Below are 21,708 nucleotides of genomic sequence, written 5' to 3'. Positions count from 1 at the left end.
CCTAGTCCATTCTACATGTAACGTTACTTGCCTCCGGGCACAGGACAGGGGCATGCATTTGCACACAAAAAAAAACGATATTCATAATATTTCCCATTGAAGTCCAGTAGTAACCTCTCTGGCAAGTTTTTCGCACTATTTATACAATTTCTAAAATGTCCTACCCCAAAAGAGGCTGTTGGAGACTCATAGCGTTACAAGTACGCCGACGTCATTGTATTTGCAATATACGAATGGCCGCTAAGTGTCGCTACAGCTGATGCAAGTACCGTACAAATACAGTATAGGCAAAGAAGCCGAATCCATGGATGGCCAGGGATGTGATAGAGGATGGAACGAGACTCCGGCTGCTTTTCGTCTTCCTCTCCTTCCAAACAAAACAGAAAACCCTAACGTTACATATATCAAACACTAGATTACAATAATGACAATCACCGTCCTTGTCACATGTCATGTATGAACTTGCAAATAAACTTTCATTCACTAATTCATTATATCTTCAAGCTCATGTGCGTCCTAGCCTGGTATCCAAACCTATTATAGCTCCCGAGTCTCCTCTCCGCAAATATATATATATATATATATATATATTTTTTTTTTTCCAAATGATTTTAATTTCAACATGGTACATAATTTCGCCAGGATACATAATTCAGCCAGGGTTCATTATTCCATCAGGGTACATATTTCTACCAGAATACATAATTTCACCTGGATACATAATTCCACCAGGGTAAATAATTCCGTCCGGGTACATAGTTCGATCAGGGTACATATTTCCACCTGGGTACATAGCATCGGGTACATAATTCCATCGGGGCACATAATTCCGTCAGGATACATAATTCCATCAGGGTACATAATTCCAATTATTCTCTTCTGTTTGGAAGCTTAACATTGTATAGTGAACACAAATGCAGAAAAGTAAGGAACACATCATCCCTCATTAGTTGTCTAGGATTATCTTTACATTTTAACCAGGAGACATAGATCGAGTACTTTGCTATTGTTAATAAGCTAGCACAGCATTCTTTGGATCCTAACAAGACTTCATCCTGAGTAATGCTAATTCTACACCAGAAGTTTCTTAATCTACTGCATTCTAAAAACATATGTTCATAATTTTCGATCTTTTCACATATATCACAGGTAGGGCTGTAAATGTTTCCAGACATATCTCTTACTTTCCATTTGTTGAGCAGGTACTTACAAGGTAGTATTCTATGTAATAATTTAAAGTTAAATTCTCGCAACTTATTATGTTTGATTGTACTAGTCTGGCATTTCCATATCGTTCTCCAGTCCAGATTAGGGATTGTAAGATCCCAATATGCCTGGGAGGTAGGTGTTACAGTGTTATGAAACACATACTTTGAATACAAGTATCTGCTAGTAAATGTATCAGCTATTTTACGCTGCCCATTAAACCAGAGTGAGTTGCTTTCAAGGAATTGGCTACCATTATCTTCTTCAGTAAGCCATCTCCGCCCTGTTGCCAATTTAACACAGGTGAACTCGCAAAGCCAGTTATTCCTGATGGTGAGTCTCTCGAGCAACGACACAGGCGTTATATAGTCTGAGGCGCAGCATATATCTCTTACAAATATAATACCACTATCTATCCAGTGTCTATAGTAGAGTGTTTTGTTGTTCAACATAAATATATACTGACTGTTTTTTTTTTTTTTCTATAACATGCTGATGTGAACAATAGTCACTACAGACAGAAAATCACTATAGCAATCCAGTTCAGTGACCTATCAGTGGTTCACAGCTGCTAAGTGTTCTTGCTTTTGTAAGAGGTAGCGATGGGCACGGGTCTTAAAAAACAGGTTTGGATACCAGGCTATTGCGTCCGGAACTTTTGATGGCGCTAAGCTCGCACACGATAGATATTTTAGAGACCTGGCATCCAGGATAGATTGCACAAGCTTTCCTGACCTTGTATCATGGAAGTAAGATCTTAATATACTTACAGCGTGGCCAAAAGTGTCGATGTCGCAATCACACGGTTCTTTTTTTTTTGCGGCCCAGTCGCTGCTGCTAAAATCAAGCCGAGATCAAATGGGTTATTCTCCAAGCAGAGGTTTCGGTTGAAATGGGTAAATACAAATGGGTAAGCTGTGGCAAGCGGGAAGACGTACTTTGGATTTTGACCCGTACCCGTAAAGCGTCAGAAAAATCTCAGACAGACATCCACGTGATTCGGGACTACAGTTGAAGAAGGGCTTGCCCCTATCCGTTTTACCTTCTAAACACATGTACAGAAATGTAAGACTTGTGTAAAAGTTGTGTGAGAGAAATCCTATAAATAGAAAGAAGACATAAACACGTAGCATAACGCACACATTCCATATATGGTAAGTAGGTGACGTATACGAAGCAGAAACAGTGTCAAAAAGATCGTATACGTTTTTTGAAATGGAATAGGTATGTAATTTAGAATGGAATATGTGTTTTTCAAATGGAATAGGTATGTAATTTAGAATGGAATATGTGTTTTTCAAATCGAATATACAAGTGGTGCTATTCTTTTTGAAAGTTGGTATTGTTTTAAAATCTGGTACTATACGATTCCAAAATACCATACGATTTCTGTTTGCTATATCATTTCTGTTTGCTATATCATTTCTATTTGTACTCCGGAAATGACGCGTTCCGCTCCGGAAGTAGGGTAGGGCATACATCGGACAAGTTCGTGGTCTCCCACGATGTTGCCGGCCATTTGCTTCGGGTAAGTTGTGTTCGTCTTTGGCGAAATACGCCGATATTAACGCACGCCACCTGTTGTCAGTGTCGCTGTGGACACTTGGACTTAATATCGGTCAGTTACGGTTGGTAGTGACCGTCATTTTGTCGACTATCGCCAACATTGACTCGGGAACTTTTACGTCTGACAGTGTGGGGGAGGGGGGCGTGTTTTCGTGTACCAATATATAACGGTAGATTTCCACCGGTGAATCCTTACGAAAAGAGGAGATTAAATATGGAAATTATGGGTAGAAAGTCAACACAAGTTCTGCTGCTTCTCGGACAATTTTATGACAAGATTAACCTTGATTACCCTCGACTTTGGGGTTGGTGAGCTTGCCGCAAACCGGGCGTTTTGTGTATTTACGACAGAAGGGTAAAAGGGCGAGTCCAGAATGGATGTGTCAAATTAGGGCGTCAAATTAAGGTCGCACAACACAGTACGCAGGCTTTGTGTGGGTAAAGTAGTGCTAAAAATCATTGAAAATTCGTAGAAATTCTAGAATAAACACCAGTTATTGGCAACTTGGGCTATTATCATACCTACCTATGTCATGGTTCTTTATTGTCCTACAATTTTACTGTCCTATTCATTTAACTGACTGGTGATGAAAATGAGGTTTCATGCTTCTCAACCTCTTTCTTTCTGACATGCAGGGGATTTAAGCCAACATGTACAGGATATGGAATTATCTGCACTGTGAGCCTTGAGATCTCAGCAGGAAACTGATGCTTATGAAGTTGGAGGGATGCTGCTATCTCTCTTGTCTTGCAGCTCACAGGGAGAAATATCAGAATCGCTGTTGAGTTCAATGTTTAGAACTATCCAGGAATCTAAGCTAGACGTTCAGATGTGGGAGGTGTGAATTGGACAGAAATACATGTAGTAGTAATGTCAATTTGACATGTTGCAGAGACATATATTTGAACATTGCAAACTGATGCTTGGGAGAACTAGCAACTCTTGTATTTGTAATTTCCACAACTTTGCATTTCTTAGAGTAAATATAATATCATATTGTATTATAGGAGTCAAATGGAAGGTGTGATGGTATGGAAGATTGATTAATTGCACACATGAATTTCAATACTTCCTTTAAAGCATATTGGAACATAATGGCTTTAAAGCTACATCTGACATCCCTATGCCCCCTGGGTTATCATCACGGCCAGTTACTGTAAGTCCATGATGGCATGTTATGGCTGCTTGTTGCAGCATGGCAGAGAACGGTCTCTCGTCAATTTCTCATCTTACTAAGTAACCTTGGGCATGTTGCAGCTATGTTCCTTTGTACATGTAATTGATTTTCTGTACGTTGACAGGTAAACATTTTCTACATGTGCATGATTTTTTACTTAATATTGCTTTAAACCTTTATCCTTGTCGTAGAATTTATCCTTATCTGTCATGACCTTTTGATAGGAAAAGTGCCTTGTTAAATGTATGAGTTAAGTTTCAGTGATAAAACTGACTGAGCAAGGCATAAGAGATATTTTCTGCCAAGTTAACTCCCTTGAATGTAAAGAAGCTTTTTTGTACCAGTGTAATTTCTTGGTTCTCGGACTGGCACTCTTCATTGTATTTGCCATGTTTACTATTAAAACATTGAATGAACTGTTCAGCATCTGTATTGGATTGTTGCTTGACAGTGCCGACCATGCAGTCAGGTACAGATCGACCATAAAATTCTCTTTTCAACACCTGAAAAGCCCTGCCTTTGAAAATTTTATTCTAAATTTCATTCATCCGGAAACTCTTATCTCAAAAATCTCAAAGGTTTGTTTTTTACCCAGCATTTAACAGTAAGCTTATTCCTATATAATGTTATGGGACTATCACGGGGGTTTATTAAAAGTGTTGTATTTTTCATGCTGATCTTACACTCCATTTGTTTCATACAGTAACCAGAGAACCAATAAATTTATTTGGATTGATCAATTTGAGTATTACTAGTTTTCTTAGATTTTTTTTATTTGCTCTATCACTGGTAGTCAAGTTTTCGTTGCTATACAGACATTTAGTTCAGCAATTGTGAATGAATTTTTGCAGTCGTTTTGATGAACAATATGGTCATTTATTACATGGGCCTTCATGCTGTCACCTAATAGTCAAAAGTTCAGATTTAACTGTTGTTGTAAGGGCTATATGGAGATTGTAAATGTTACTTTCTATTAATAAAAAAACATGACTCACTTAATGTTCCTTATTGTATGTACAATTTTCAACAGTTCATATCATACAAAACTGCTTCACTACCACTGGTTTTAAAGAGACTGGTTCCTTGCCCTAGTAAGAACAATATCCATTAACACCCTATGGCCTCTTTCTGTACTTTGCAGTGTGAATAGGGCATATAAACATGTAGAAATCCACAGAGAGGCTGTCGAGTGCTATAAACATTAGAAATTCAGGATGTTGGCCTGCAGTTTGAAATCAAAGCTATCTATTTCAAATTAGGCCCTTTTAGGTTTTTTTTCCACAATGCCTGATCTTATTTACAGAGCTGCAACTTGCAATATATGTTGTTGCTTGTAGTGCCTACTTTAACTTAGCAATCTAAGGAGCCAGTACAACTTCTACACGAGTTTAAGTTAGCTCTATACTCTATCTGGCAGCCAATGCCCCACACCAAGAGCATGCAGACCTGTGTGACAATATTCAAATTGTCTTCAGCAGGCACCAGAATAGTTGCCGCTGCCACTTTTTGGACGGGCGCTCAAACACACAGGAGGACCGCAGTTGGTCGTCAAGGTCAACGTCCTTGTAGTAATGATTGTACAAGTCCATCGGCATCGTCGCATGCCATCGCACCTGAATAAGAACGCGTACGCCTCCTCCCCTCAGGCCCTTGCGCCACCTGGTGAGTTGCCGTCGAAAGTACAATGAGCGTCTCGGTGTCCTTCCATTGGGCAGCCAGACAGAGTAGCCTCTCGGTAAGCCCCGCTTTGGAAAGGGGTCCATGAAATTCAGCGAAGGTGGTCTGCCTCTCCTCCCTCCTCTGTGTTCTTGTATTGCACCAGTCGACACGATCCCCGGCAGAGGCGCGGGCGATGACCGTCAAAACCCGTCTCGGCGAGAGAACGGTGACGGGGGCAGTCGGCCGTAATTGGGATCCACCAGAGAGCGATCCGCGGTCCGTGCAGTAGTCCGCACGCCGCCGAACAGCGGGAACGCGCCGCGAGGCCGCCAACCCTCGGGAGCCTGAGCTGCAGCACTCCCGGCTACACCGACCGTTGCTTCCCGTTAACGCCCTAGCCGTCCCGCGAAGGACGATCCCCCACTCTCTCGGGCGACGCCTCCGCCGGTTGAGTCCGACCACCGAGTCCGAAAGGCGTCCTCGCACGCAGACGGAAGGGGTGAGTCCGTTCACCGGCGGGTCCGAAGACTAGGGCATCGCCTCCGCGGAAGACCCTGCCCCAGCGCTGGTTCGTCCGGACGCCCGTGGCACGGTCGACCTCGCGGGGAGCGGCAGCCTGATCGACGGGGTAGCAAAACGACTGAGGATGGCGTGTGCTGACCGGAGACCCGGTGTCCGCCGTCATTTCCCGCGCTAGACGAAAGATGACCACTCTCTATCAAGGTAGGGTGAGCCACCGGCACCGACCACCGCCCCCCGCCGACAGGCCGTACGCCGGCCCCGACTCCACCGACCCGGAAAGGACTCTACCGGGGTCTGCATTCGGAGGACCCTGGCACCACCCCGGCCCGCCCGCCGACGGTCCGTGAACCACCCCCACGCCCCCCGTTCCGCCTCGACGGCGGTGAAACTAGCCGAGCAACCCTGTCCGATCTTGTCCAAAGGACCGACCCAACTGCGGGCGCGTACGCTCAGGCACCCTCCCCCGATGTTGCAGGACATGTTGATCATCGATTCTTCAAACGCAGACTGCGGCCCCGGGTCAGTCCCGTGGCCACGTCTGGCTGAGGGTCGGTTTTATGTTGCGCAGGGTCGGCGGCCACTCCAACCCTCACACTTCCTTATCGCCTCGACAAGGTGGCGCTCTCTGCCGTCAATCGCTCCTCCTTCGCGGAGGAGCGCGGGCGGAGTGTCAGGAGCACCCATGCCAACCCACTTGGCGGCGGGACCTGGCAGCTTCCTTGAAACGTTGGTCGGGTGCCTTCAGTGTGAGCCCGTCGTTCCTTATACCCTGCTAAACCAGCGAGCCGCCCCGAGTAGCCTGGTCGAGGACGGAGTCAGGTCCTTCCGGCGAAAAGTTTTAGGCGGGCGTGCACAAGTGGGGGCACCTATATCCTGGCGGAGGGGCATCGCGTCGTGGATTTGCGCGGAATGGGGTTGAGTTGCTAGTCTAACGGCGGGGCCTAGGTGAGACGACTCCTCCCGGCACCCCGGCGCGGCGTTTCGGTCTCTGACTCGATGCAATCCATCTTGCGGACGAGTGACCTGTCCTTAAGCGTTGGACTTCGAGCGGGCATCCTGCGGTCCAAGGCCTCCTTTGGGCAGAGGGTAGGACTGTTCTCGGTCGCCACCGACGGTCTCGACCGACTGCTCCACTCCCCGAGGTTCCTTTCCTTTCCCCGAGGTCTTCAAGAGAAGGGCAGGCGCAATAGACCCCTCGGCTCTCTTTCCCAGCTCGGGCCGGTCGGTCGCGTTTTGTCGAAGGGGCGCAGCGGTCTTCGCGGCGGGTCCCGGTTAGTGGAGCGACCCCCGGGCCCCGGTCCTTCCGCTCGTTCACCGCCCTTCACTCCGAAGGGCGCCTTCTTCCCGTCTCTGAAACGACGGTGCCGAGAGGCAGAGACAAACTTTCGATGCGAAATCAAACGAAAATAAAACGACAACTCCTAGCGGTGGATCACTCGGCTCGTGTGTCGATGAAGAACGCAGCCAGCTGCGAGAAGTAATGTGAAATGCAGGACACATTGATCATCGACTCTTCGAACGCACTCTGCGGCCCCGGGTCAGCGCGTTTGCTCACTCCACTCCTCGACCTCAGCTCAGGCGAGACGACCCGCATATAACGCATATTACTAAGCGGAGGAAAAGAAACTGACAAGGATTCCCTCAGTAACGGCGAGTGAAGCGGGAAAGCCCAGCGCCGAATCTCCGCTTCCACGGGGCGCGGGAACTGTGGCGTTTGGGAGGTGCTCTCCGTCCGTCGACAGTTGCCCATGTCCTTGTGATCGAAGCCTCTCCCAGAGCGGGTGTCAGCCCCGGCCCATGGCGGCGACGGTGGCGTTCGGTCTGCCCCTCCTCGGAGTCGGGTTGTTTGGGAATGCAGCCCAAAGCGGGAGGTAAACTCCGCCTAAGGCTAAATACGGACACGAGACCGATAGCGAACAAGTACCGTGAGGGAAAGTTGAAAAGAACTTTGAAGAGAGAGTTAAAGAGTTCGTGAAACCGCTAAGAGGTAAACGGGTGGACCCGCAAGGTCCGCCCGGAGGATTCAGGCGGCGTCCGTCGCGCCCCGACGGCCGATCATGGATCGTAAGACCGATCGGCCGGCGTCGAGGCGTGCGGACCCGCTGCACTTCTTCCGGGCGGAGCGCCGCGACCGGTTCGACGGCGGCCACGTCCCCGCGGAAGGTGCCCGGGGCCCTCGGGTCTCCGGAGTTATAGTCGCGATGCGTGCGGCGCCCGCTGTCGGACCGAGGACAGGCAATCGACCGCCGCGTCTGCCCATTGCCCCCTCTCGGGGGGGGGGGGGGGGGGGGGGGGGGGGGTGATGTCGGGCAGGGGCCGGGCCCCCGTCGTGCGGTCGACGGGTGCGCCACGCAGGGCGCCCGGGGTCTGCGGCGAGGTCCGGTCGCCTACCCGACCAGGACCCGTCTTGAAACACGGACCAAGGAGTCTAACGCCTGCGCGACTCAAGGGTGTTGTACGAAACCCAGAGGCGCAATGAAGGCGAAGGGCCGTCCGTATGTCCAAGGTGGTATCCCCGCCGTCTCCGCGGCGCGGGCGCGCCACCGGCCGATTTCGACCGCTCCGTCGGTGAGGTCGCGCTAGAGCGTGCGCGTTGGGACCGGCCAAAAGATGGTGAACTATGCCCGAGCAGTGCGAAGCCAGGGGAAACCCTGGTGGAGGTCCGTAGCGATTCTGACGTGCAAATCGATTGTCAAACTTGGGTATAGAGGCGAAAGACTAATTGGACCATTAGGTAGCTGGTTCCCTCCGAAGTTCCCCTCAGATAGCTGACACTCTGTCGCAGTTTTATCTGGTAAAGCGAATGATTAGAGGTCTTGAGGCAGAAACGACCTCAATCTATTCTCAAACTTTCAATTGGTAAGGTGTCCGACTCGCTCGAGTGGAGCCGGGCCTGGAATGCGAGTGCTCAGTGGGCCACTTTTGGTAAGCAGAACTGGCGCTGCGGGATGAACCGAACGCCGGGTTAAGGTGCCCGATGCGGACGCTCATCAGACCTCAGAAAAGATGTCGGTTGATACAGACAGCAGGACGGTGGCCAAGTCGGAATCCGCTAAGGAGTGTGTAACAACTCACCTGCCGAATCAACTAGCCCTGAAAATGGATGGCGCTGGAGCGTCGAGCCCATACCCGGCCGTCGCGGCAGTCCACTTCGACTGAGCCAGGCCGCGACGAGCAGGAGGGCCGCCGCGGCGAGCGCCGAAGCCTCGGGCGCGAGTCCGGGTGGAGCCGCCGCGGGTGCTGGTCTTGATGGTAGTAGAAAATATTCAAACGAGAAATTCAAAGCCTAGCGGAGAAGGGTTCCACGTGAGAACAGTAGTTGGACATGTATGGGTCAGCTGGTCATGAGTGATAAGTGAAGGCCACTCGGAAGTGCGGGCCCGGTTTCGTGGTCACTGCGCGTCGCCCCGGCCCGCTCTGCTTGCTCCCGGCGGTAACGAGGTTGGGTCCTCGGGTCCTTCCGAGGTTCGTCGGGCGTACGGTGGCGGGTGTGGCCGCGGGATTCTGTGCGTCACGAGCCGCCCCGGCATACCGAAAGGGAATCGGGTTAACATTCCCGCGAACGGGGAAATGTTCGCCCGGCGCGGCAACGCAAGCGAAGTCGTTGACGTGGGTATGAGCCCCGGAAAGAGTGCTCTTTTCTTTGTAAGGCGCACGTGTCCTGGAATCGGTTCGCCCTGAGATAGGAACAGCTGCCCCGTAAAGCACCGCGGCTTTTGCGGTGTCCGGTGCGCTCAGGTGGGCCCTTGAAAATTGAAGGGAGAGGCGTGCGATTTTCGCGTCGGTCCGTACCGATAACCGCAGCAGGTCTCCAAGGTGAACAGCCTCTAGTCGATAGACCAATGTAGGTAAGGGATGTCGGGTAGCCGGATCCGTAACTTCAGGAGAAGGATTGGCTCTAATAAGTGTTGTGACGGTCGCACTGCTGGGACGGACAAGAAGTGAGATGGGAGTGTCCGTGGCTGAACTAGGCCCGTTGGCTGGGTCGACCCGCGATGGAACTGGCGACGTGACTGATCTTACACAATGGTGCTTTAACATCGGAACGAGGTTGTTTACTTACTTGTACAATCAGATCAGAGAGGGATTGTTCACCGGCCAGTACAATACTTCAACAACGGTTTGGGGTTGTTTACCTTCCTGTCCCTTACATGGGAACGTAATAGGCTACCAACCTTTACGTAACCGAAGTACCTGTAAGCCAGTCCTGTTGTTGTATATTTGTGAAGTAATTATCTCATTAAAATACAAACACAATCATATTGAAACCCGTGTGGCCTAAAGTCCAAATCCTAGCCCTAGACTATATTACATGTACCTATTAGTAACTTGTTGACCAAGTCCGGTTCGGCAATCATGTCCTTGCTTATGCTGGCTGCAATGGGCCCAACCAGCCAGCAGTGGCCATGTGGGGTGGGGCCTTACACCTGTGTGGAAGGTGTGTCGGAATGACTGGTTAAGTATTAAAAGCTACAAAGTGTTGTAGTGTTGACTGCGGTGTATGCTACAAGAGTAGAACTATTGACAGCTACATAGTGTTGCAATGTTGACTGCAGTATACTAAGAAAAACATGTCAGGCACAAGTAGAAAATTGACACGGAAAGTTCTACATTACAATGTTTATTTTGATATAAGTGTATGCATATACATATACATGAATATAGAATAATAGAGAGATATATAGAATGAACAGAAATCCCCCTTGCTATATGAGGTGAATGTCGACCATGGTCTAGTGATGTTATTCTTACAATAAAAACTACATTGCCACCGTTTCAGACTGAATCATGATGTCTCCCACTAAACTTTTGTTGAGATGGACTTTTCCCTTATAAAAAAGATGACCTATTCTAATCTCTCAAGTTCAGACACATATTCTATTTGATACTGCATATACACCATTTTCTCAACATAAAGTTCAGTATTCCTCATCACCACAGTCAATATTTGACATGGCCTTCATGCTGACTTGAATGTCATTCACTGGTTTGTAAAAAGCTGGCACACAAACACCATTGTACTGCCAAGCTGGGCGTGAACTCTCTTGATGTGATCCTAACAGCGTGACGAGGCTCATTCAGCCTAGACGGAGGCACCACAAACCACACAAAGTCCTCTGTTATACTAGGCATGGACAGTATCCATACAACTTGATCTGCCTGCACAGACCCCCCAAAACTGTAAATAGAACATGGTCTGTGCAGTTTTGAAAGGTGAATATCTTTATAACAATATGCACTACTATGACTAAATAAAAGGCTCTGTTATGTTGAGATAAACATGGTCTCTCAAATTAATTTAGTCTTGTGCCAAAAAGCAGGTTTACAAGTTTTCCAACATCACCTTCAAATCTGATGAGAACAGTTCAGTTTTCAAGTAACCAATGTTTTAGGATTAGAAAATAATGGCTGACAAGCCCTCTACAGAACTCCCCGTGTGGCAGCCCTGTTAGTATTCCCAACGTGTGCTGGACTCAGGCAAGTCGACTGTGCCCTGCTCTTCTAGAAAGTCAATGGTAAAGTTCAGCGTCCTGTGTGGCATCACACCCCACAGTGCAGACACAGAATCTTTTCTGGGAACTCTGAGAAGAAAATACATGAAATGCAACTAATTATTATACATAGAACATAACATTTTATTGCTTGACAATCATAACAGGTACAATGTATGGCAACTAGACTAAGGAACTTAGGATTTTAACATTATTTTATCCACAAAAAGTCTGCGTACTGTGTTGTGCGGCCTTAATTTGACGCCCTAATTTGACACATCCATTCTGGACTAGCCCTTTTACCCTTCTGTCGTAAATACACAAAACGCCCGGTTTGCGGCAAGCTCACCAACCCCAAAGTCGAGGGTAATCAAGGTTAATCTTGTCATAAAATTGTCCGAGAAGCAGCAGAACTTGTGTTGACTTTCTACCCATAATTTCCATATTTAATCTCCTCTTTTCGTAAGGATTCACCGGTGGAAATCTACCGTTATATATTGGTACACGAAAACACGCCCCCCTCCCCCACACTGTCAGACGTAAAAGTTCCCGAGTCAATGTTGGCGATAGTCGACAAAATGACGGTCACTACCAACCGTAACTGACCGATATTAAGTCCAAGTGTCCACAGCGACACTGACAACACGTGGCGTGCGTTAATATCGGCGTATTTCGCCAAAGACGAACACAACTTACCCGAAGCAAATGGCCGGCAACATCGTGGGAGACCACGAACTTGTCCGATGTATGCCCTACCCTACTTCCGGAGCGGAACGCGTCATTTCCGGAGTACAAATAGAAATGATATAGCAAACAGAAATGATATAGCAAACAGAAATCGTATGGTATTTTGGAATCGTATAGTACCAGATTTTAAAACAATACCAACTTTCAAAAAGAATAGCACCACTTGTATATTCGATTTGAAAAACACATATTCCATTCTAAATTACATACCTATTCGATTTGAAAAACACATATTCCATTCTAAATTACATACCTATTCCATTTCAAAAAACGTATACGATCTTTTTGACACTGTTTCTGCTTCGTAACGTAGTGCTCATTTGGCCGGAAGTGGTAACCTTTATCTAAAAATAGACCAAACCTAATGGCTGCAGCGGTATGGGGGGTTCTTCCCGCAGTATGACGTCACGTAAACACAACTTGAGGTATCCACAACTGTACACTCTAATTGTTTGCTTTGCCCCTAAGGGGTGTAAAGAAATTTACGGTCGATGCCATGGCACCGAAGTTCTCTCTCTCTCTCTCTCTGTCTCTCTCTGCCCCTCTCTCTCCCTATCCCCCTCTGGCTGTCTCTTTCTATATCATATCTCTTTCTCTCTCTCTCTCTTTCTTTCAGAGCCAAAGTTCCCACGGATAGGATAGCTTGGGGATATGAAAGATCATGAAAGGGCGTGGGTACATCCCACACAGATAGCTAATGCTCGTTGATCTGTAAAGCCATACACGACAAGAACTACCCCATACAATAAAAGGGGAGAAACCTTTTCCCTGACGCTCATACTATTTTCTTTCCCGCGAAATATGCTCCATACACCTTTACGATCGTCTACAATAAAAAAAAGACAATGAACAGCAGAGAAAGTAGGCGTGGCCTGACCTGACAACCGCGCGTGTATTTTAAGGAAGTAAAATAAAACCACGTGAGCGTGTGTCTCCCCTTCACCTTTCGGGGAAATAACCCCTTCCTTCCACCCATTACACACCTTTGGGTACGGCTGATTGGAGAGATATAAAGCTAAAAATAATGACTATATATGGTGGGCAGGTAGGGTATAAATGACCGCGAGACTCCTCCACCCTACAGTAGCGACTTGGATCAGCTCGAGAACAGCCAACACTTCAGAAGAGTCTTCAGGGCAGAGCCGATCTTCACATTTTAGAAGGTACAGCCGATACTTTCCAATGTATTGAACACTGCTGGAATGTTTCAGATATCACGATATAGTATCTTCCTCACGCCCAGACGCCGTGTTCTGAGAATTCGAAGTTCGGGCATTTTGTAATACACTTTTCCAGACAGCGGTTAGTCGGACGTGAAATCGACGAAAGTGCCCCGACGCTATTCTGTTCTCAAAATGTTCAACAGTTGGTTAAACGGCCGCAGTCATATTAGTCGTCCTTGACCTTGGTCGTACTATATAGTTCAGACTACAAAGTGAGTGTGTTCTTGGGACAGTTGGGGATGCGTCGTACAGTATTCAACAGTCTTGTGACGGAAAATGTTGTCGCAGACCCACGTCGACAGCCGACGTCGGTTCCCGGCTCATAGCCACGCGAAGATAATCTCCAAGCAGATCTACACGGTGCCAAAATCGTATATGCTAGCCAGAGAAGCTCCAGTCAGCCACTGAGAAGCCTACGGTGCCTGACTGGAGCTTCTCTGGCTGACTGGAGCTTCTCTGGCTAGCATATACGATTTTGGCACCGTGTAGATCTGCTTGGAGATTAGGGATGGTACTGCATACGTATATTATACTTATTTGTGACGTAGAGTAATGAAAAATTCCGAAATATGTCAACACAGCAGGAAGACTAATATTTCATTTCGAATCGTTCCAGATACAACGTTAACCAGACATGATGAAGACTGTTGCTGTCGCGGTCGCCGCTATGCTTGCTGTGGAGTTCTTGCTCATGCGGTGCCAGGCCCTACCTCTACAAGACACGGTCATCCGCCGCCAGAGAAGAAACGCCGTACCCACGGTAAGACGGATTACAGAATCTATCATTATGTTTTTTTTTTTAAAAATACTCTATATCTATGACGTTGCTTTTCATGTTTCTACGCTCACTGAGAAACAATAATTAAGTAACGTTACATGTAGTTCTATCAGAAGGGCAACAGAATGTATGTAAAATGTGTATACATACTAAAACTAACATAACACGGCAGATGTACAAGTACAATTCTCGATTATAAATATTAGAATATAGTAAGCGATATAGAAATATAAGGTGCTGTTTTTCAACAGTACAGAAGGGACAAGATAAAGTCTCAATGTACAGTATGTAACAGCAGTGTCAAATTCTACAACAGATTTTCACACAAAATGACTATCGTTACTTATAAATGTAGATCTAGGGCAATTGAAGTAATGCTTTTGTTTTCAGGGTAGGGAGTGTAGATTCCCCGGTAGTAATCGGATAGCACCCAGGCTATTATTCAATAATTGGACAACTTTTCTTTTGCAATTTTCTAAATGTTGTCTTTTCGAATCGTGTAATAACGTTTCTTTTAATTTTTCTCCAACATTAGTGTGGCGGCTGTGAGGGTCTGGTAGCGGCCATTTCTCGGACGGACAACGGGAATTCTCTGACCAGTTTCGGTGACGAGTGCAACCAGTGCGGGTTTGGCTGTAACAAGAAGAAGGCATTTGAAAACTTCTTTGGAAAAGGGCTGGACATGTGGGTCTGCACGACCGATTCGTAGAGTTGGAAGTGATGTATTCCATAATCTGTGACGTTGTGTCCTTGGAAAAGGCACTTAGAAGCTGGTGTCGCTCATGAGTGTCTCAGTTTTATCATATTTTTTCAGACATTATTAGATATTAGCCTGTATTTATTTACACAAGCTCTCGGCCGGAGGTTACTGACCCCCAGCCCAAGGGGGATGGCGGTTACAGGACCGGCTGGCCACTAGGAGCGCGATTCGTCAGGCTATATTAGATATTATTTGAGGAAAGATGCGAATGTATTTCTGTATATATTGTTACATACCGACTAGAAGTCTTACTTGAGTAACTCTGTACATATATCTGTTCGAAATTTGTACTAGTAAGTCATAGGGTTTATTCAATGCTAGCTGGTTCTAGCAAAAGTCACGAATTTCTCTTGGAGGACAATGTCCTTAATGACCAGTTGAATTGAACCCGGTAAAAGTGTTTACTAATAGGCAAGTCAGCCTTATCTTATTCGTATGCCACTATTTTAGTTTATTGCCTCTATTCTTCGTTTATTGCCTCTATTTTTAGTTTATGGCTTCTATTTTTAGTTCATTGTCTCTATTTATAGTTTATTGCGTTATTTTTAGACATTTATATCCTTCACTGTCTATACTACAGGCAACAAATGGATAAAAAGGACGCAATAAGTTACCACTAGAGACATACAAATCAGAGAAGGCTGTATGCCAGAAGAAATGTGTTTACCAGGTTCAATTTAACTGACAACAAGGCCTTACAATATACAAGTACATGTACTTGTAAATATTTATCATATTACCATGGCATCGAAGTATGCAAGATTGTTAGCGATCATTTGAAATTAATGATGTGAGTGTTCTAGGTTGCTATGTCCCGGATGCAATGTTTTTGTTGCATGACACAATGCCCTTAGTTACTACTGTAACTAAGGTGTAGAACACATTGTATGCAGACGTCAGTAGAACACATTGTATTCTGACGCCAGTGACGTGTTTCACTTTGTTCTAAAGTCACGATGTATCTAACTGTGCGTCAACACATTGAGGTTTGGCCCAAAGGATCCCAGGTACAAAATGCAGTTTGCGTATCTGTTTGTATGTACAAACGTATTGAGAACAAAGGCTGTTTTAAAGTCTGCAACCCCACCCTGAGTTGCGAGGGGTAAGATATGTGATCCCTTTGTTTGTTGAAGTGATAGAGTCCATTCCGAGTCACCGCGAGGGTTTTATAATAATATTTGTAATCATTTTGAAAAATTTCTAATAAAAGAATATCTGACTGACAATAGTTCTAAATTTTTCTAAAAGATCAAATACAAGAATATGAATTTATTTGAATTTGATTACATAATTTAGAAATATTTTGAAATTAACTGCACAAAAACCTCTTTATTTGTAATTATTTCCAAACATCTATGTGATTATTTAACTTTTAGAAATATTTACAAAAAATGGTAGAAAATGGTTAACAATGGTAGAATGGTGATTGCCCTCATAAAAGGAGGTGCTAATCCGGCCCTTCTGTCTGCCTTTGTACATCTTTAGACTTCACTGCAGGACACCGCACGGTCCTTTGTGGAAAGCATTCTTCCCTAAACTTAGCAAGGATGTGTGAATTACTTTCTTCCCAGCCCTCTGACCTATTTATAGAGATGTTACAAATAATGGTAGAAAATGGTAAGAAATTGTAAATAATTGTAAATAATGGTAGAATGCTGTTACCATTATTTAGAAACCATTGTAAATATCATATTCTATATCATGAATATTTCTTAAGTTTTAGAAAACGTAAGAAATATTTATAAAGTTGAAATCACATTCAAAATATTTCAAAAGTATCAAATCTCTTACACAAATAATAGCACTAACTTAAAAATAGTTCTAAATAATGACAATAACAACCCTTGTGGTGACTTGGAATGGACTCTAAGGAAATTCCCAAATGTTCCCGCTATGCGGAAATAAACTGTCAACATATACTTGTTAACTGCGTGTATGTCTAGTATTGTCTCACTTCACTCCAAATGTTTATTTAGTTTATCTATTAGTTCAGCATATGCATGTACATGCCTGGGTTGCCCAACTAGCCGGAGTCTATTAGTAAGGGCGAACCCATGTACGGTCATAGGATTGTCGGTTTTGAACCACTCACACCGGGAAGGACTCCTACTCTTTTCGATATTAAGGGCAGTGCAGTCGGTTCTTTGACGTGCTCGATGTGTGGCTCTCCTCAAACACGGGACCTCCATTTAACGTCCTATCCGAAGCTAGGTACTCACTTACGACTTTCCTCACTTACACCTGAGTGAAGTGAGGAAAGTCGTGTAAAGTGCCTTTCCCAAGGGCACAACATCGGGGCGTTTCGGTGGTTTCGACCTCTCGGTCGTAGGCCGAAACACCCTACCGATTGTGCCACACGATGCCACAATGCCAGCACGCGTCAGCATACACTCCAACTGCTGACATGTAACCAGGATGTGTCAGTGAAAGCAAGGAGGTTATGGGCTGCCTACAACCTCCTTGGTAAAAAAAGACAATCCTAGAGACAAACTTCAACACAATGAATGTTACTTTCTTCGGCATGGTAGCCTACACCTCCAATATCACCCATAGCATACGGAATATTGCTAGGTTGAGACAAGCTAAATGACGTATATATCTAAATATATCTTCCACCATGACTTGTGTCCTTTTCATTTGAACGTATGGTCGAAGCTGACGTCATCGGTTGTGACGTCATTCCAATCTTCAAGCAGATGTTGGAAGGGAAGATTGTAACATTCTATAACTTGTCTTGTTTCTTATATATGTCTATGTATGGTATGTCTATATATATGTACGCACATTTTATGTCTTTGTAGGTAGGTTTACGAAAGGTGAATACAACGGAATGTGTGTTATACTAATTTTTTATTAATTTATGCAGAAAGTTATATTTCTGCAGGTATGGATGTCATATTGGAGGTGTAGGTAGCTTCATGAAAGGTGAATTCTATTCTGTGTTGCGTGATCGTCGGGCCGACTGTGATTTTTTTTCAATGTTGAATAAAATAAATGACAACCCCACACTTGAGTTTGGATATTAAAACTTCATAAAGCAAGGACTTGGATAAAGTCACAACAACAACGTTAACATAATCATAGCTCCAAAAGGAACAATTTCATTCATGACTTTTATCGTTACATGTGATTGAAATGACGTGAAGACAAAAAAGGGGGCCGATATATATACAAATATCATTCGCAACAGTTTGTGACCTATTCACTTGAACGTAAGGTCGAAGATGACGACTGACACGTCATCGGCAGTGACGTCATTCCAACCATCAAGCAGATGGTTGGAGGAAAAATCATATCATTCTCCAACTTGTCTTAAGCTTGTCTTTCTGTTTTTACCCACTCCCCCAGGACAAAATGAGGACCATTAAAGGACGTAAAAAATGAAAATGCAAAAGAAAAGCGAGAATAACCGTTGCAGAACATCTGCCTGGAGATTACGTGTAACTGTAGTGCACTTGGACTGTAGATTACTAGTATGGCAAGGCTAGTATAGGTAGTCTCAGCTAGGTATTAGATCTTTTCACATTTGAGACCCCAACACGATTGTCGATAAATCTAGGGTTGCTCCGATGTGCTGGCTAAAAGCCGTGAGTCGCGAAGTGTATTGTCCCACGTCCTAGTTGAGATTTGTACTGGCTTGCGCGCCTCTTACGACAGCTCTAAGAATTGCAGCCAAACATCAAAGAAGGCTGGGGTCACGCGGGTACATTGCATACTTATTACGTATACATATACTGTATATTATTCACCAGGTTGTATTATTTCAGCCAGTAGGTACCCATGTGAGTAATGAGGTTGTTGTAACGCACTCGAGGCACATACATCATACATGCTTCATACTCTTGACAAGTTGGAGCGTACACATTATATAATATGGCATATACAGCTAGTAATGTCCTTTATTCCAGGTAGGCTAAAAGACCGACAAGATTAGCAAAAATAAATAAGGTATAGGATAAAAAACATAAAGCCACACATTTGCTGGGTGTGGGCCTGTGTGCTGTGTGGTATAAATCCCCAGGCAGATCTAACGGTTGCAAAGATCGTATCCAACTGGCAAAGGGAGTTTTTATTGCTCTGGTTGCGTGGGTTGTAGAGACAACGAAACCATGACAAAGTAGATAGCCCGACAAAAACGCCTAAAAACACGCCAAAAACCTGCCGGACCCACTCCTCTGCTTGGAGAGTAAGGCTAGGAGCTAGAAAATCAGGCTCCCAGAAACCGAAACAGACCCATACTTGGCAACCTGTGCCCGTTAGAATACCATTGGCCGACGCGTGGAAAATAGCTTCTGATGATAACTCAGTCTCCTCGCTATCTCCCTTGTAATAGTTAAAGGATGGGCGGGGCGAGTTTATGTGGATTTGGTACAGCCCCGCCCTCCCACAAGAAATACACGCTCCTGATTGGCTGAGGAAAGAGGGTCATGTTCTAAGCCACATTAAACAGTGCCGTGAACACACATGTACAATGTATTTACGACTCAGGGCGTACTGGCTACAAAAAAGCATGTCATAAAGACAAAGGCAGTCGGCATATATCACAGCAAGAAGGTTCTCACTTTGAGCTAATTTCCATCTTACTATAGGCGGTAACACTTTTTTTAATGATACACACATCTACTTATGTCGACGAAAAAAGATACAGGTCTTTTGTTTGTCGGCAAGCTTTGACGATCAGTAGGTCTGGGGCGGCAAGGGCACAGAATGTCACAGGACAATGGAAGATTCACAGGTTGTCAAAGTGTGAACCGCCTGAAATAGAACAAAGCCGGAGTAGCGGTCACAAGACATTCAAAAGTGTCCCTCACAAGGTGACAAAATATGCAAAAAGCAATGGAATTGATGAACCCCCTTGCTCTGGGAGGTTACTAGTATTCTACTATCTACATGTATATCTATAACGTTACTGCCCAAGTCTCTCTATCAAAGTTTAAGCCTTTCAAATTGAACTTTGTGACGTATGCACTATTCTTCTCATAACACCACGCTTTTCTGTATCACCTAGTTGCGCAGTCCGATATTCAGGGTAAATAATGGTCTCTCTTTGGCTGAGGCAAGGAGGTTTAAACCTCCTTGGCTGAGGGAAATGTCCACTTACTTAGTTAATCTGTACCGTAATTCAAACTGCCTATAAAACTTCCTTGCGAAATTGGTATGTGACTTGTAAAAAAAATGGACACCCTTGCAAATTAGAGACTCAGACCAAAGTGTGCACAAGTGCATGTCTTTGCATATGTCCTGTCAATGGTTCTGTAACGTTAGATGTGTCCTTTCTGATTTATCACTATGGTGCCCTGTCGCCCGTATTGCTTTATTGAATAGTCGTAACGTTACCCCGTGAAGTTTTGTCCACGTAAGCACATGACATAAAATATTGACCCAGGACAAGTGACCTTTTGGTCATATGAGCGGTCATGTGAGCGACCTCGATAATAGCACCTGTTTCTAGCTGGATCTCGCATGCAGTACTAGTACATGTACTGTAGTAGTACATGTATACCTACGGTTAAAGGGTATACATATATTGTATTATGACTGTGCTCTTCATAAGACATCTGACACTAGCTAGCTAGCCTGGATGCCAGACCCCCAATGTCTATGATATATCGTGTGGTATACTATATATTTTAGGGGGTCTGGCATCCAGGCTGGGCGCCATCATAATTATGATTAAGCCAGCGGTTTTACTATGATAGTTATAACGGTACTACGGACGCATGATGGCACCCAGGCTTAAACCGAGCCCCAGGAAAGCTAAATATTCAGTGGCACTCAGACGCACGCATTAGATTTAGGGTCTCCAAAGGACGTCATCCATAAAAATTACTTGGTGCAGCCTAACCGTGAAATTATAACGTTAATCAGATGAAGTAACTAAAGTCACTTGACAAGCGGGGGGAAAAGAGCTTCAATAGAAATCAAAAGTGACATTTGCAGGGAGACTTGTTTCTGACTTTGAAAAGTTCTTACTCTGCAACTCCGAATGACAACTCAAGGTTTTGTCCGCGAATGCACTCGGAGCTTCGTGCGGTTTGCCACGTAGCGGGTTTTACAAGCCTCTCAACCAGGCACCATGGCTCGTGTGTAAATAATGCCGGTTTTGGGCCGATTGCGTCCTATATTTTCATAGCTACTATACTATAAGGCAATGTCACAGAAAACGGGAACATTGAGATACGGTAGCAAAAAGAAAATGGGTCAGAATCGGCCAGATATTGCTTTAATATGTTAAACCCTGACCGCGGCTGTAGAAACTAGACTTTTTGCGTCCAGACGAGACGTCGGGATATTTACATAAATTTACATACCGGCACACACCTCCAAATGGAGCGATCTGATTGGCCAGCATGTTGGAAATTTCCAAGAAGGCCAGACAGAAGAAAACGAGTAGAGAGTTCGTCTGCTCCGATTCCCGCAATATTGTTTTCACAAATGAAACAAAAAAGCTAATTTCTCACCACAAACAAGATAAAGCTTCACTAAATTGCTCTGTTTTAACTATATGTTGTATCTGCATCGTTAAATCTGCGATTAAATCGACAAAATTGCAAAACCAGCAGTGTAATTATGCCAA

The 21,708-nt window shown here is 45.0% G+C and overlaps 2 long non-coding RNA genes and 1 pseudogene across 4 annotated transcripts; 2 read left to right on the top strand and 1 right to left on the bottom strand.

The window, feature by feature from the left end:
• Window positions 1-2,371: 2,371 nt before the first annotated feature.
• On the top strand, window positions 2,372-4,949 carry LOC136448458 (uncharacterized). 3 transcript variants are annotated; one of them, XR_010757883.1, is made up of 3 exons: window positions 2,372-2,430; window positions 2,674-2,734; window positions 3,409-4,949. It is a non-coding gene; the product is annotated as an uncharacterized lncRNA (long non-coding RNA). The 3 variants fall into 3 exon arrangements; XR_010757884.1 differs by having other exon boundaries at window positions 2,398-2,430; window positions 2,671-2,734; XR_010757882.1 differs by lacking the exon at window positions 2,372-2,430 and having other exon boundaries at window positions 2,444-2,734.
• Window positions 4,950-7,547: 2,598 nt separating this feature from the next.
• Window positions 7,548-7,680, top strand: LOC136449224 (5.8S ribosomal RNA; annotated as a pseudogene).
• A 3,056-nt stretch (window positions 7,681-10,736) lies between these two features.
• Window positions 10,737-12,671, bottom strand: LOC136448609 (uncharacterized). Its single transcript, XR_010757907.1, has 2 exons — window positions 12,320-12,671; window positions 10,737-11,713 (listed from the first exon to the last, which is right to left on the bottom strand). It is a non-coding gene; the product is annotated as an uncharacterized lncRNA (long non-coding RNA).
• Between the last annotated feature and the right edge of the window lie 9,037 nt (window positions 12,672-21,708).

This window comes from Branchiostoma lanceolatum, chromosome 14 (assembly GCF_035083965.1).
Source record: "Branchiostoma lanceolatum isolate klBraLanc5 chromosome 14, klBraLanc5.hap2, whole genome shotgun sequence".
Classification (NCBI taxonomy): domain Eukaryota; kingdom Metazoa; phylum Chordata; class Leptocardii; order Amphioxiformes; family Branchiostomatidae; genus Branchiostoma; species Branchiostoma lanceolatum.
This window is presented reverse-complemented; position numbering and strand designations above follow the sequence as displayed.